This window comes from Cryptomeria japonica, chromosome 8 (genome assembly GCF_030272615.1).
Source record: "Cryptomeria japonica chromosome 8, Sugi_1.0, whole genome shotgun sequence".
NCBI classification, from domain to species: domain Eukaryota; kingdom Viridiplantae; phylum Streptophyta; class Pinopsida; order Cupressales; family Cupressaceae; genus Cryptomeria; species Cryptomeria japonica.
Window position 1 is genome coordinate 657,073,489 of NC_081412.1, and position 17,969 is coordinate 657,091,457.

Sequence of the window (17,969 nt, forward strand, 5' to 3'; positions counted from 1 at the left end):
ATCATTATCATCAGGTTCATTGTCTTCATTATCATCCTCTTCTTCTGAGTCTACTTGTTCTGATTGAACTGGTACATTAATATTTGCTTTACCGGTTTCAAGTTTCATAGGTTCTGGTTCCAAGAACAAAATGCAAGGATCTTCATCCTTTCTCTCCACACTGGTTTCCCCTGAGACTTTAGGATACTCATCCACTCAAACATCAGCACTCTCAATGATTTTCTATGTCCGGTTGTTAAAACATTTGTAGGCCTTACTCTTGGTGGAATAGCCAAGAAATATACCTTCATCACTTTTAGTTTCAAACTTCCTAATATAATCACCTCTCTTAATAAAACATTTGTTTCCAAATATCTTGAAATAACTAACATTAGGTGATCTACCATACTAGTATTCATAAGGAGTCTTGTCCTTACCTCTTTTTACCAAAACCATGTTCATTGTATAGACTATTGTGCTGACAACTTCTCTCCAAAAAGTCTTTGCTACACCTCCTTGTATCAACATCATCCTCGTAACTTCAACAACTGGTCGGTTGTTTCTCTCTACAATACCATTCTGTTGTGGTGTCCTTGGTGCAGAAAGTTGTCGTTTGATACCATTCTCTTCACAATATCTAGTGAATTATTCAAAAGTGAATTCTCCGCCTTGATCAGTCCTCAGACACTTGATCTTCTCTCCACTCTACTTTTTAGATAAGACCCTGAATGCCTTGAACCTACTAAATGCCTCTGTTTTATCATTCAAGAATGTGACCCACATCATCCTTGAGCAATCATCAGTGAAGATCATGAAATATCTATCACCTTGAATACTTTTAGTCCTTATTGGTCCACATAGGTCTGTATGAACCAAATCTAACAGATGCTCTGCTGAAAAAGATTTTCTCTTGAAATTTGAGGATGTCATCTTTCCCAATTGACATTCCTTACACAGAGCATTAACCGATTTGTCCAACTGAGGCAAACCTCTTACTGACTTGGACTTACTCACTTTAATAATGTTATCAAAATTTATATGACAAAATCTCATATGCCAAAGCCAACTATCATCTATTTTAGCAATTAAACAATTTCTAACTTTAGGATTCAGGTGAAATGGATTACTTTTAGTCTGTTTGTCGGTTGCAATCAGTTCACCTTTGCTCCCATAGATTTTGCACATACCATTTTTGAACTCCAATGGGTATCCTATGTCATTGTATTGGGCAACACTCAAAAGATTGTGCTTTAGACCTTGAACCCAGTAAACATCATCTGCACTGCTCTTTCCATTAAGAGAAATAGTTCCCTTACCATTAACCATGCAAGGTGAGTCATTACCAAATCTTACAACTTTGCCATCAAATTCCTTCAAAGAAAGAAATTTTCTCTGGTCATCGGTCATCTGATGTGAACAGCCACTATCAATGATCCAATCATCAGTATTATCCATGCGAGAAACTAAATCTTTCTCATCAAATGTCTCCTCTTTAATGGCTACAAACACAATATCTTCATTAGCATCACCATCAGATTCCTCATTAGTGACACCGCCATCAACTACAATAACAAAATCTCTTTTTCCTTTTCCCTTGTACTTCTTGAACTTGTCTCCCTTGTACTCATTATCATCATTAGGATAGTTAGTATCTATGTGTCCAATCTTGTTGTAAGAAAAACATTTCAAATTTAAATTACCTCTATATTTACCAGTACATCTGGGCAACTGTGATAGGGAGGATGGGCAAGGGGGTTGCCCAATAGGCTTGTATTTTTACTAAGTGATAGGTCCTTTTCTAGTTTCAAGGTGTATTCACCAAAATCTGAGTGCAAAAAGCTTATAGGCAACCTAGCAACTCTCCTTGATCCACCTCCCTAAGTCAAACACTCCCTAGTTGCTCAAGGACTTCAACTCCATTGTTTTAGGCTTTGTAGTCTAACACCTTATTCTCTCAATTAGAATTCATTTCCTCTGTCCCTAACCTATTCTTTGATTTCACAAGGTCTCCTCTTGATGAATTACAAGTTTGTATCAAATTCTATACCCATGGGTGTCTTTGGTCTTCTATGGTTTGGAGTGTAGTAATCCTTCACAAGTGCTACAAACCAACTTATGGAGTCTACCTCACCAAATGTGTTAAATGCATGCAAGATTAACTTGTTTCAAGTTTAATTTTATAGGTTTTGTACTTTACAACCTTCCTTTGTGTACCCGATTTGACAAAAAACAATTTTTTAGGCCTAAAACGGGCTACAAGGAATTAGCCCTCTTTTGGGGGTTTTGTGCTCATCCTGCTCCAACGATGGACTTCCAGACATAAAGAACCTTATATTCTGATACCCTTTTGGAAGTTCTTGATTTTTTTCTAAGTCTTAGGGTCTATTAGGCCTCCTCCATGACTGTCCCAAAAATGGGTGCAAAAAGAAGGGTTTGTAAGGGTTTTGATGGCAAGAATCAACTTACAAGCTAGAAACCTTCAATGTGAATCATGCAACCTTAGTTCTACCATGACACATGCTAATTAGGCCAAAATAAAGTAGTTTTACAACTTCAAAGGTTAGAGAACAAGGTTTTACAAAAGATGCTCATAAGGAGTGTGCAACATTTTCAACGTTTCCCTTTCTTGCTTTCCACAAACAAATCATTGCATGAGTACCAATTACATTTAAAACATGTAAATATGTCTAACATTAGTGAAAAAAGAGAACCTCATTAGCCCTGCATGAAAAGGCATTAGGCAATTACAAACTAATGAATCATTCACTATCAAAACTTGTTATCACTACACTTTGCATCTTTCACTGTATTTTCACTTTAACCTACATTTACCACTGTCAAAACTCTTTTTCAAAGGTCTGTCTAGTGTTTTTGATCAATTCTCTATCTTTGAATTCTTGTTGACCTTCATACCTGCTATTTGGAAAAGGAAGATTGCATAAACAACTCAACTAAAATGCAAAAATCAGTCATAATTGACTGTTACAGCCAACTGGGCGTTACAACTTTGCCTAAAGGATCAGTAATTGATCTTGGAAATCTCAAAACCCATGGGTAGGGTCATAGAACACTCCTTGTTCTTTTTTTCAAACAAATAAAAGGAGATACAAGGTTCTACAAACACCAATATATGGTGGAGAGTAAGTAAATGAGTGGAAACCAACAACAAAACAGTGGCTCACTATTTTTTACACAATTTTCACAAACTGAAAAATGCAACCATCCTTATCATGGCTTAGAAAGCCTCTTTTCTTTCACATATAACTTTGAACATCAAGACAGGTCTGTCCACCTGATGAATGCATTTGCTATAGAAGAGCAAAGCATCAAACCTCTTCAAAGACCCTATCCAAATAACACACTTGCCTAGGGCTCCATGGCCACAAAACTTCTTGCACCTGCATTTTTGAAATAAAAAAATGTATTTCCATATCTTACAAGTTGACCAACTGGTTCTTGGGAAGCCATGAACATTTAGGGCTTCAAGAAGCCAAGTTGGTCAAGCATCCTTGCCAAATTCTTAGACAAGGCAGTGAAACTGTCAAAACCAATTAATTTTGCTTAGAACTCAAAACTTAATGAAATTTGATGCCACCAAAGGGAAAAGCTTCAAGAATCATGAGAGAAATTGAAAATGTAAGAACAGTATGGCCAAGTACAGCAGGTGTACGGACTGCTGCTCACATGGAGTTAAAACTTAGAAAAAAACAAGATAAAAACTAGTGCAAACTTTCAAATGCTTGATATCTCCACAAAATCAACCCCTAAAATGATTAAAGAAGGAGAATAAATACATCTACAAGTAATTTATCCTCCTGTACGAATAGGTACATGTCCAAGAGCACTCAAATTTGACATTTTCATGTCTAAAATGACAACTTTTAATGCCTAGATGATGCAAGGTTGATCTCAAAGACTACCAATCACCTAAGAACACTACTCACACCTAAAAACCAAGCACAAAGCATGTCTAAAAACTTTTCAAAACAAAAACACATTGAAAACTCACTTTTCCCAACATTTTGCCAGGCAACTCCAAACTGGCAACTTTGAGCAAAAAGATGAAAACAGGAAACATGACCACACAATGAGTTCAAAACTCATCCAAACAACTTCGAACAACTCAAAAACATCTCAAACAAACTTTCCAACTCAAGACTAATAAAAATCAAACCTGCTATCAAACCTATGATGAAATGAAGCTAGGTGCTCCTGCACCAAACCATTTAGCCAGCAATGCTTCAAGCTCGATTAAACTATCTTCATCATCAATTTCTCTGTTGTATCTAGATTTATGACAGTGACTAACATCTCTTATTTTCCTCATAGATGGGTTAGAAACAGAAGCTCTAAATGTTGATTCAGATTTTTTTACACTACCATCATAACCATTTAATTCAAAAGCAGTAAGCTTACAAATGATGGAGTCAAGGGTTACCTTAGTTTTGTCGATAGATTTCAGCTTCTGAATGGTTGCAACTTGGATAGAGTAGACCGGTAGCAGGGTTTTCATCACCTTACTAACTTTTGTGGCATCGTCCATTTTACCACCAACACTCTTGATCTCGCCCACTATCTCTTTTATCCTCTGACCATACTGCTGGATATTCTCACCTTTAGCAATCCGCATGTCATCAAAATTCCCTCTTAGATACTCTTCCTTGGCAATATTCACATGTTCGTCACTGCTATAAATCTCTTCAAGTTTCTTCTATACCTCATATGCAGCCTCCAAACCATCGACATCAACATATTCAACATCAAACAAAGAAATGATAATAGCCTCCAATGCTAGGTTGTGTTCTTGGTGCTCTTTCTTCTGATCATCGGTCATAGTCCCACTAGGTGTAACATACTAAGTATTAACATGTTACCAGTATTGATTTCCAAGACTCTTGATATAAATTTTTATTTTGTCACTCCATATCCTATAGTTCTCTCTATTAAACTTTGGACCTTCCTTCTTCATCATGATCTACAAGATCTTTACCTCAAGTTGTTAGGCTTAGACCTTAGAGGACCTGAGAAGTTCTCTGATACCAATTGATGGTATGATGGAAGAACAAGGATCCGGTTAACTACTGAGAGGGGGGGTTGAATCAGTAGATAGAAAAACTGATATTAACTTCACCAATCTCATAAATAACCTCTCAAGTAAACTTAGAACTATCAATGCAATTTATCTCTATCAAAATAAAAATGTCAAGATAAACCGGTTGAGTGTTTACAACAGATAACAGCAAACAACTTGTAACTCACAAGCTTCCAAATACTTTTATTGACATAAGTAAAACTTCATTTCATATTGTTGTTACTAGTTACTATAACTTATCAAAGTGAAATAAGTAGTTAAGAAATTCAATCATAGAAACATAAACACAAAAACATTCACCACTTGACACAATATTTTTGATGTGGAAACCCAAATGGGAAAAACCACGGTGAGATGGGACTCACAAGATAACTATCTAAACTCTTCTGAAGTTCACCCTGTTAGGAGCCAAGCTTGTTAAAGCTTTTACAAAAAGTCCTGTTAAGAATAGATCTTGTTAGGGACCACCCGGTTAAGGGGTTGACTATAATGCCTAGTTAGAAGCAATACCCTGTGAGGAGTAACCTTTGTAAAGGATTTAGAATCCAACCTAATGGATCACCTTGTTAGAGGATTTTAATAACACCAAGCTTGTTAGAGCTGACCCGGTTAGGGGATTTAACTATTGTAATTGTTAGAAAACAACAGGAGTTTGTTGGTCTCTTTGAATATCACTTCACTTGCTTGTTCAGATCCTTTTCATGCTCCTATCTGCCTTTATTCAAACTGTAGATACATCATCCTGTTCGGCAATCACACACTCAATTTAAATTTTCCAACACTTAAACTAAAACAACTCATCGACCTTATAAACAAATCAATTAGGTCAGTAACACAACAAAAACCTAAATCTCATAGAGATTACAAACAAGTCAGTTCAGGTATGACCGTTGGATTACATAACAATCTCTACACATCATTCAAGAAAGCCTCGATCGCTCCTTGATCACTGCTTCATCGAACTTAGTAACTCATCATGTGTTTTGCATTACATGCAATATACTTGCTCATTCCCTAAACAAAAATCATTAACTCAACGCGCAAAAAAATCTTTGAAACTCTCTTCATACATTATGCATACGTTTCATAATTATTTCTGCTCAGATCATAAACTAATATAACCAATTCACCAAACTTAACCAGTTAGGGTTTATCAAAACAATAGGTAGGGTTTACCAATTTAACTCTCGAAACTTAGCAATACCAGTTCACTCCACAAACTTACCTATCGGTTATAGTTTCCTTTCACTTAGCTCTTCCTACTGGTTACAAGACATTATTACAACAATAACATTAGTGGTTAATTGACATCAATGACAACATAACATATCATTAATGCAATCTTCATGCAAATGCCAACACATGTATGCGTAATCATTTTTATGAAAAGTATCTCCTCTAGCCTGAAGCTTGTTTGCTCTCTTATTTGCTATAAAGGGAATTCAAGGCCAAGAAATGGGGATCTTGTTCCAACTCTATACCAAGTTTTCTAAATCGAAGTCATAGGTTCCATTAGCAAGTTTTAGGTGTGAATAAGAAAAGTGTATAGTTTTTTTTGCAAACCAAAAATAGAATGAGCCTTATGTCATATTTTGTGCAGGTTTTGAAGGATTGAATTGTATATTGTCTTATGACAAATATAGCATTTGAGTTAATGAAATAGAATTCAAACCTATTTCTCTTCATTGTATGATTCTACTATTTTCTGAATGAAATATAATCAAGGGTGTCTTTCATTCATTGCATTGTTGTGATGTATGTGATTTGTGTTTATCCTATGATCTAAGGCGTCAATTAAATGCTTGAATAAAATTGCAGAGTGGTAGGGCTTGTGTAGGGATTTTGATAAGTAGTTTGGATTTGGGTCATAGTTGTGATATATTGTAATGCAATATATTCTTAGTTCAACATGCTATCAAATAAATTATGTTGTAATTCATCTTACATTTAATGAATTTGACTCCCCAATGGAATAAGGCAATGGTTATAACTTGTCTTGGTCTTTACAATCAGTTTTGTGCTCCATTCATCTATATTTGCTACAAATTGTTGATTATCAGAATATATTTTATTTCATGTTTGTTATTATATGTTTTCTTCATCTCGTGCTCCAATAGGTTGAGGATCACTAAAGAATTTGACATTCTTGAGCATTCTCCCTCTTTGTTGAGCCTGTATATGAGATTATCTGCTTTGTTTTAGTGCAATTTTTGAGTATGGCGTAGAGATTATAAATTCACTAAGGGATAGTTGGAGTTGGCTTCTCCATAGATATTTGAATAATCATCTTGGTTTCTACCTTTTGTAGTGTAAACCCTTTGGGGAACCAACACCCACATACCAAGAAAAAATCATGAATCTCAAGAAGAATTGTTAGTTGTGCTATAATAACTACTATCACTACCTTATAGCATGCCCAGTGAGAACAAGAATGTGCCCATATTTCTCATATCAGTAGTTACAACTCTCTCTAAATATGACATGTGTTTTCACATTCAGGCCTTAAACAAACTTCTAAACATTAAGATTTGAATGGTGAAAAAGTTATTAATGGAGTGGTCATTAAAACTCAAGCAACTTCATTCTTCATATCAAACTTTGAAGAACTATAATAATTAATGAGAGCCTTGTTGCTACCATTGCCCATGAGTAACCAAGCTTACATTTATATATATCTTTTATGTACCATATTTTCCAATAATATTTATTTGTGTGTCAAGACAATGGTAGATTGTGCCTTTATCAAACCATTATCGTGCATAATCAATAATAATCACATTACACAAAATGACATCTCTTTGAGACCAGATGGCTTAAATCACACACACTAAGCTTTAACTTCTAGACTTAAAAGTGTTAAACACTCAAAATTGACTAACATTCTCTAGACTTAATATGTTGCTTAGTGTGTATGGTTTAAGACTGGCCCTTCGAGACATGTTGAAGAATAGTTCACATGCTCTACCCAGACTTCCACATTCACACACAGATTTATCAACTATAATATCTGACAAAAATCCCCCATTCCATCACGCCTTCATGTAGTGTGGTGGTCTGATCATACTTGAAGGTTCTTAAAAGCTTGAACCTAGAAATGTCCTGCTTCCTTAATTTTCCCAGCCAATTTCTCCAACTTTAGGTAGATCTCTTGTACCTGTGGATATGTTCTATCTCATGATTAAGGTGTGTTGCAGAGAGCTTCACTAAATCAAACATTTTTAGAGCTTTCTTACAAAATCTATACTGTGCACATCCTGCAAAGAGGTTAAGTGTTGAATTCTAAGAATTTCTAAGAAGTTATTTTCATATAATTTCATATTTATTCATCAACAAATATTAGAAGTTGTGATAAATTAGGTTGTAAGACTTTGTTCTTTGTTAGCTTATATCTATGCATTATATGTTATTTTATGAATATTGAAAAATTAGTCTTACATATCTTCAACTCCTATATATACATAACTTTGCCATTTAAATTAAATTCCCACTACTTTTATTTTTAAACTAATTATAAACTTCTTTATTTTATACTTATTCAATCAATTTATATTTTAATAAAATAAATTTAATTTCAATCTAAATGAATATTTTAAATTCAAATAATTTTAATAAAATAATATAATGGAATTCTTCCAAAACCAAAACTCTAGAAATTAAGAAAGACTAAGCGATTTTATATTTTTAAACAAGATTCTCTTTAACTTATCACAATAATTTGGAATATAAGATACTTCCAATATTTCAAAGGAAACGTTCATAAATAAAAAAACAAATGAGGGTGGTTCACAATAGAAAATACAAAGCTAGATGAGATTCCAAAGAAAGTCATCCGTCAATCTTTAAGAGAAACAAAACATTTGCATTGATGTGAGGGGATTCCTAATATAGTTAAAAAAATAAAATTTGAAAAGGTCATGAGCATCAAGGCAGATACGTGTAACAAAGGATGACGAAGAGTATGACACAAATCTAAGATAACAAATCATATATGCATAAAATAGTAGGGCAAAGACCATTGACTAAAATTTACACAATAAAATGTTTTTTATTGTTTTTATGAGAGATTTTTTATTTTTTTTATGTTTATTGGAAGCCCATTAGGTTAGGCAATGATTTATACGTATGATTTGTTCCTTGTTTCAAGATATCATAGTAGTTTTTCCTATCACTTTTTTTTTATAATTGAGGCCATGAAATAGTGCATCATTAAGATGTTAGTGATCAAAATAGGGCAAACAATTAAGATGGGGTAAATCAATTGTTATCAAAATTTGTAACAACTTACAATAATCTCAAATTTGATAATTAATAGTGAAAGCATAAATCAACAACACAACATGAACACACATAACATCAAGATTTTTGACGTCGAAAACCTGGTCAAGGAAAAAACTACGGTGGAAACCTACCCATAATATGATGATACCCTATTAGAAGTATATGAAATATTACAATGGGGAAGACACGTGCATTCAAACACACAACCTAGAGCTCACCGCTCAAATCCAACAAAGGGAAACAACCCTGGGAAGGCTCACTGTCTTACAAACAAATTCGAATCGCTGAGACATAGCATCCTCAATGCCTTGTTACAATTTCAATTAAGCACATAACATCTCTCACACTTCTCCACACTCCTTCTCTACTTCTAAATGATTAATACATTATTCGCACACCACACACATTCGCAGCATACTCAATTACAAATATATTAATACATGACATCAACCTTGGACCAATATCATTAAGGTCGGCTCAACACACTTCACCTAATTATAAAATTATAACCATACACACTATAACAACATATGCGGACCAAAACAATGTCAGCTAAGACATAGCATGGACCTAAATCAACGCCTCAAATATGAAACACCTTCAATAATTATGCATCAAACATCTTAACATGCTACAATCACCATGTCAACCAGGAACGTGAAGAACACCACCAGATCAAGAAAAAATCATCAATAACGTGCTCACCAATCAATGCGGACTACCAACATGAATAGCACACAAGCTAGAAACATCCACAAGCATCTTGAATTACCGTAGCAACATCTGCATTGACTCTAATTACGAGAATCACATCATCATCAAACCAAACTTCAAGAATATTCACTGAACTGACTGTCAACCTGGAAAAATCACTTGCGAAGCACAAAATCACGAACCACTTGAATTGAGGACACACATCAACGTCCCAAACATAATCGGGTAAGTGCAACAAGTTGTGTCCACTTAATGTGGAAGTTTTAGACTTAGGAAAAAAGTGAAATTCAAGTGGAGTCAGTAGGAGATGAATCAAGTTCCCGATTACGCACAGGATCCCGAGCTGAAAACCAAACGAGATCTCAAGCCTGAAACCCCAAACAGGAAAACGAAACGGGATCCCGTTTCGAATATAAAAAAAAAAATTGAAACGGGGTGGAGTTCATTTTTACCATACGAGATCCCGATTGAAGCAATGGAGCCCTCCCAAGAAGCTGCCAGCAAGTCTTCCAGGTACGCCCTTTACCATTTTTTTTTCAATATTTCATATTTAAATTAATTTTTACTTATAAAATTAGATTTTTAGATTAAAAATTATTTTTTTAGTTCAAAAATTAAACAAATTAGATTTTTAGTTTAAAATTTATTTTTTACATTAAAAAATTATGTTTTTAGTTTAAAAATTTGTTTTTTAGTTTTAAAATTAGTTAAATTTAGTTTGAAATTTATTTTTTTAATTATTGATAATGGTTTTTTTTATCAATTGATTAGATTAGGATTGTTTTTAAATGTTAATCTAGATTTTAATGATAGCAATTTTTTTATAAAATTATTTTTTCATGGTTGATGAACAAATTTAATAAAAATGTTCAAAACCTTGAAACGAAAACAAAACCAAAAAAAAACCAAAACCAAAACAAAATACAAAATCAAAACAAAAATCAAAATGAAAACCAAAACCAAAAATTTACAACAAAAACGAATCTAAAACATTGTTAAAATTTACCAAAGCAAAAACCAAAACATAGAAATTTAACTAAAACGTAGAAAAACCAAAACCAAAACCTTTTTAAATGAAAATGAAAATGTTGAAAAACCAACGTATAGGATCACATACATGACCATATGACCCATACGACCCAATATGACCATATAGGATCACAGTGGACCCTAAGGGGTCACGCATGTGTTCTAATACATGCACGATTGCTAAGGACCACATATGACCCCATAGGATCACATCACATCCCAAGGGGTCATATTTGGTCCTAAGAGGTCATGCATGCATTTTAACATGTATGCACGTGACCTCTTAGGACCGCATATGACCCCTTTTAACATCTAGTGTATACAACATACCCCTTATGACCACATAGGATCACATCACGTCCTAAGGGGTCATATTTGGTCGTAAGGGGTCACGTATGTGTTAAAGCATGTGTTTTTAACACATGTGTGACCCCTTAGTCCACCACATATTACCCCTTTTAACATCCTAGTATCCCAAGGGGTCATTGAACATGTGGTCCTAAAGGGTCATGTACAAATGCGTTCAACCCCTTACGACCACATATGACCCCATAGGATCATGCATAGTGTCCTAAGGGGTCATGTATGTAGTCCTAAGGGGTCACACATGTACGTTCTAATGTACATGCATGACCCCTTAAAACCACATATGACCCCTTAGGACACTATGTGATCCTATGGGGTCATACATGTACAAGGTCCTAAGGGGTTGAACACATGAGTTAGAATGCGTGCATGTGTGACAGGCCTTTAGGACCACATTGTGTTCTAAGGGGTCATATGTGATGGGTGAACTCACAATGTTGGTTCCCACTTTTTCATACATCCTGATTTTTGTTGAAATCATAATTTTTTTTAGAAAATATAATGATTTAAGCTTCAAGATGTCCCATTTGAAGTAATTAATTGAAGAGAGTTAGATCAAAATCTCTTAGATCAAAATTTCATGGATATAACCTCTCTACTTCTAAATCATACTTGCAATGGAGTCTCCTTTGCATTTATCAAATGCTGATAAAAAACCAATTTTACATTATCTTTTTGGGGGTCAAATGAATTCATTTAGAAGTTTTGTTTTTTTAAGTATTTAGCCCTTACTATAATCTTTCCAGATAGTATAATTTTGAATATATTTAATTTTATTAATATTATTTATTTTATTTCTTATGAATGCAGGGTTTTCACCGAACATGAACTTCTTTGTTCAATGCTTATGGAAAAAATAGTAAACGTCACCCAAAAAAATCTAAAAAATATTTACACACTAGGTATTGAAGTCCTCTTTCCAACCAAAAAAAAATGATTATCGTTACATATACAACAAGTTATGTAATATCAAATGGACATAAGTCAAAATTTCAGTTAACTAAACTTGAAGTCTTAGTAAAATCTGAAATATTGAAGATAATGTTACAAAATAAATTGCAAACACTAGATATGGATGTTACAAAACCAAATTCGAAAGAATCACATTCATATCTATTATAGAAAAAAAAAATTATGCTATACAGAGTGAGTATCACTCTTTAAAAATGTTGTTTTTTTTGAAAAAAAACTAGTTTTCAAGGGAGATAGAAAAATGGAAGCAAAATGATTCCAAAAATTATCAAATAAATATTTTTAGAATCTACATATAAAATGACACATATCACTAGTTCACATCATCTACAAATTCCTTACGGTTTAGAAGTAATAGGTGTCTGAATCTGAAGTTTTTTCTGAAAATAAATATTGCAATGTCAAAGCTGGCAAAAAAGTGTAACCCACAATTGTGGGTTCACCCTGATCCTAAGAGGTCACGCATGTGTTAGAATACATGCATTACCCCTTAGGACCACATATGAGCCCTTTAAATATTCTAGTGGTTGGGGTATATTATATACACTACTAGAATGTTAAAAGGGCTCATATGTGGTCCTAAGGGGTCACGCATGTGTTCTAACACATGCGTGACCCCTTAGGATCACATATGACCCCTTAGAACACAATGTGGTCCTAAAGGCCCATTACACATGCACTCATTCTAACTCATGCATTCAACCCCTTAGGACCATGTACATTTATGACCCCATAGGATCACATAGTGTCCTAAGGGGTCATATATGGTCCTAAGGGATCACACATGTACATTAGAACACAGGTGTGTGTCCCCTGTCCTATTTTCAAATTCATTCCCCTTTTAAGCCACATGTCCAATTTAGTTTGATCCCCTTTCTTGCCACATGTCCTAATTAGGTCTACATCCCCAAGTTAAGCCATGTCCATGTATTATGGCATAATAGGTCCTATTATGGCATTGAATAGGACCTATAGATGATGCCATATTATATGGTATATATATTAGGTCAAGTTGGGTCATAAGGGGTATATATTCTATACACTAAGTTAGGATGTTAAAAGGGCTCATATGTGGTCCTAAGGGGTCACACATGTACATTCTATAACACATTCACGTGTCCCCTTAAGCAATTTCCTATTTTCAAATCCATTCCCCTTTTAAGCCACATGTCTTATTTTGTTTGATCCCCTTTCTTGCCACATGTCCCAATTAGGCATGCATCCCCTTACGCTATGTCCATATTATAGCATGAGTTAGAACGTGTGCATGTGTGACGGGCCTTAAGGATCACATTGTGTTCTAAGGGGTCACGCATGTGTTAGAACACATGAGTGACCCCTTAGGACCACATATGAGCCCTTTTAACATCCTAGTAATTGGGTCATAAGGGGTTTATTGTATACACTACTAGGATGTTAAACTTGGTCATATGTGGTCCTAAGGGGTCACGCATATGTTCTAACACATGTGTGACCCCTTAGGATCACATATGACCCCTTAGAACATAATGTGGTCCTAAAGGCCTGTCACACATGCACGTGTTCTAACTCATGCGTTCAACCTCTTATAGGACCATGTACATGTATGACCCCATAGGATCACATATTGTCATAAGGGGTTATATGTGGTCCTAAGGGGTCACGCATGTACATTCTAGAGCACATGCATGTTTCCCCTTAAGCCATGTCCTATTTTTAAATTCATTCCCCTTTTAAAACACATGCATCCAGCCCCTTAGGACCACATATATATTGCTGGCAATTGACACTCATTTGGTTTCTTATGTTGTCATTGATGGAAACATTGGCAACATATTTTGGTTCACCAGCACTGGCAGACACTTTATCGGCATCAAGGATTTCAAGGTAACCGGCAAACTAGGTACCGGTATGGGAAGCTGACATCACTTGGAGATCCGACAAAGGGTAGTATATCGGCAAAGCATTTTATAATTCATATTATTTGTAATGAGCCGACATGTATTATCATTTTGTATGTAGGCCAACATATGCCATAAATGTTTGTAAGGGTATATAAGTTAGTCTATTAGGTGATTTAACATATAACATTTTTTATAGATAAAATCTGACATGCGAAGTTTATGTATGCGAGATCATTTGTATGTGAAAGCAACATTCTGTAATGATTTGTAGATGATCTCTAAGGTACTCATAAGGTGTATGTGATACCGGCAAGGGTTTAGGGTTTAAGAACCAGAATAGTTAGAGCCTTAACTAGAACTCAATCAAGCATAGCATATGCATTATATGAGTTCAATTTTGTTGTTTTGTATCAGAAAGTGATTGTAGTCAGTGAGACTCTTTGTGATGAGTAGTGTTCTCTAGGAAGTGTGCCTTCCTGCATGTGCAGGCCCCTATTATATGTAATATTTCTTCATATGGCCAGTGAGCTGATATTGTGGGTCACAAATCCCACTATGGTTTTTCCTCATTGAGGTTTTCCACATATAAATTCTTTGTGTTAGGGCATTCATTTATGTGATTGCATTATTTGCTTCAGTTACATGTATTTATGTTTACCGGTTGATGAATGAATGTTTTGATAATTCTAAAATCTTATATTCCGGTAGAACACTGATTCGCGCCCCCCCCCCCCCCCCCCCTCTGTGTTCTTGGATTCCAACAATTGGTATTAGATCCTTGTGCCTTAGAGGAAGCCTAACAGCTTGAGGGAGATCCTGAATCTGGAATGCATGGAGATGTGTTTGAGACAGTAGCTTGAAGTTTCTCTTGAATATTTTGAAGCTAAAAAAGTTAAGAACATAAAGTTGGAAGATGAACTTAGATCTGCAAAAGAATTCATTATCACTCTACAAGAAAAGCTATCAAATGCTCAAGCCAAAAGGAAGGAAACATGGGAATAATTGTAAGATCAAGATGATGAAGAAAAGGACACTCTGAAGAACCTATGTCAGAAGATGAGTCAAGAAAATGAAGTTATGAAGAATGAAACACAAGCCCTAACTATGAGGATGGCAAAAGAAATTAAAGACAGAAAGAAAAATGAAGAAGACCTTGCTAGATCACTGAAGGACAAATTTGAAGAATGCATCAGGTTAGCTCATGAAAATGATGTGTTGAGAACAGAATTAATGCAATTCCAAAACAATGAACAAGAACTTGAAAGATAGATGACAATCCTAAGAGATGATTTGACTATTGCAAATGAGTATAGGAACAAATTCAAGGCTAGTTCAACATAGCTTAATGAATTATTGGAGAGCCAAAGGCAAAATAAAGACTCCAAAGGACTTGGATTTGAACAAGGTCAAAGCTCTAGTACTGCAAATGAAGATCAGACATTTGGTAAGGAGAATGATCAGAACAACTGGAACTAGAAGACACCGGTAAGGCAATTCAATGCTCACAAATTTAATGTTAGATGCTTTGTTTGTAATAAATTTGGTCATATGGCTAGACAATGTAGAAGTAGAGCAAATTAGAATTATCTCTGTCCCCGGTCAATGTTCCAAATCCAATAAGTATCGTCATAAGACAGGAGATTGCAAAATGAATGTAAAATGTCATGCATGTTGAAAGTTTGGACACATGATTAATCAATGCAGGTCAAGCAATTATTCTAGATATAGAAAAGCAATTAAAATGAACAATGTTACATGCTATGCATGCAACAAGATTTGACACATGGCCAAGTTTTGTAGAAGCAAAAATCCACCGATTATCAATTATGGATCAAATGATAAAGGAAATCAAAAGATCAATGAGATCCGGCATGATCGTACCAAGAGATGGGTTAGGAAGTGAGATGATCAATCAGGAGGTGAAACTGCTCCGTTTACTCAACTGGCAGAGTAGAATGTTCCTGCACCCACAGGAAGTTCATCCAACAACTGAGGTAGATGCCTTAGGGATAGGAAAATTTCATGTAAATCCTGCATATTCCCCAAGAAAGAGATCTGGAAGGAAAATTCAGATATCTAAGAAGTTTATCCGGCATATATATGTTGAATCAAGATCCGGTATATCTCACCAGAAAGCATTTATGTCGATCACGAATTAGGATTTCTCAAAGGATAAAAGGAAGAATTCACTTCAGTATGTTCACCTGCATTTAGAGCGATATAGAGCGAGTCAGAGGTGATTTAGAGCAATCAGAAGCAACCATCGGCGATTTCAACTGCATTCGAAGGAGATATCTAGGGTTTGTCACCGACTACTATTTCCAGGTATTTTTCACAATTCAATCATTCAAAATGGAGGTTGGTTCTTCTTGTGTCCCTATTTTTGTTGCAAATCCTATTGTAGTAGAGGTTAAGGACCATCTAAGACCAATATTCAAGAGATGCCCACATATTGCAACTTTGGATGATTCGGTCAGTCCTTTTTCGAGGGTTCCTAAAGGTGCTGATTATGTTGAGGATGTTAGAGATTACATACACTACAATCTAGAGGATTTGGGAATAGCTGAGATCAAATCAATGTACATATCTAAATTATTGAATGACTCTAGAATCATCAAGCCCAAATTCAAGCATAATGCAGACCTAGGGTTAATCGAAATCCTGGATATTCCTGAGTTTGAGGATGAGATGATCTGGTACATACTGAGCAGATTTCATGGTGAATTTATTTGGTTGGATAGACCCCATAAGATCACCAAGGAAGCAATCAGGGCCATCACTGGCTTACCTCAGATAGGTCACAAACCAATGAAGAAGATATCAAATGATCAGATCAACAAGCTCACAGGTGCAACCTCAAATAATCAGTCAATGAGAGTTAGTAACTGAAAAAGATGTCAAATTCGTCAACATCATTATAGGTTACAAGGTAACCCAATCTAACCGACTTAACCCTGTTTCTAGCTCTTGCATTTTTGTTGCATATCAAATGTTGAAGAAGGATGAAAAGTATGATCTATGTGAATGGATGAAAGAGGAGCAAATTATGAACTTAGAAAAGATTAAGGGTTAAAAGAAAGGAGTTTTTCAGTATGGAAATCTATTAGTGTTCTTAATGCTTTTCTTCTTGAATGAGATACCAGGTTTGGGCAAAAGGCAATGGGCCTTTGATATACCGATAGGCAGGAAGATTAATGGTGCTATCACCGGTTTGATAAATCTAAGAGATGACAAAATTTGGGGGTACTTCAAATAATTTTAGAAAGCCATGAAGTCAAGGGAAACATTCCAAAGCACATAGTTGAGAAATACTCAACTGAAATCTGTTTTATGGTGAAAAAGGATGAAACTCTTATGGAAGTTGTGATACCTCAGAAGATATGGATTGAGGAAATGGGTTATGAGGTAGATCCAAGCATTTTGGATGCATATGCTAGGATTCTTATTGATGCACCGACAGATGAATTTGAAAAATCATTTGGGATTGCAAAGCAAAAATAACTTAAAGTGAAAACTGAATTTAATCAAAAGAAGAGAGAGAGGCAGCAGAGAAAAGCTAGTCAATTTGTTGAAAAGGTCTCAAAAGACATTCAAACTATTATTGATGCCTTGTCAGCTAAAGAAGTCAAGAAGAGGAAACAACCTGAAAATCTCCT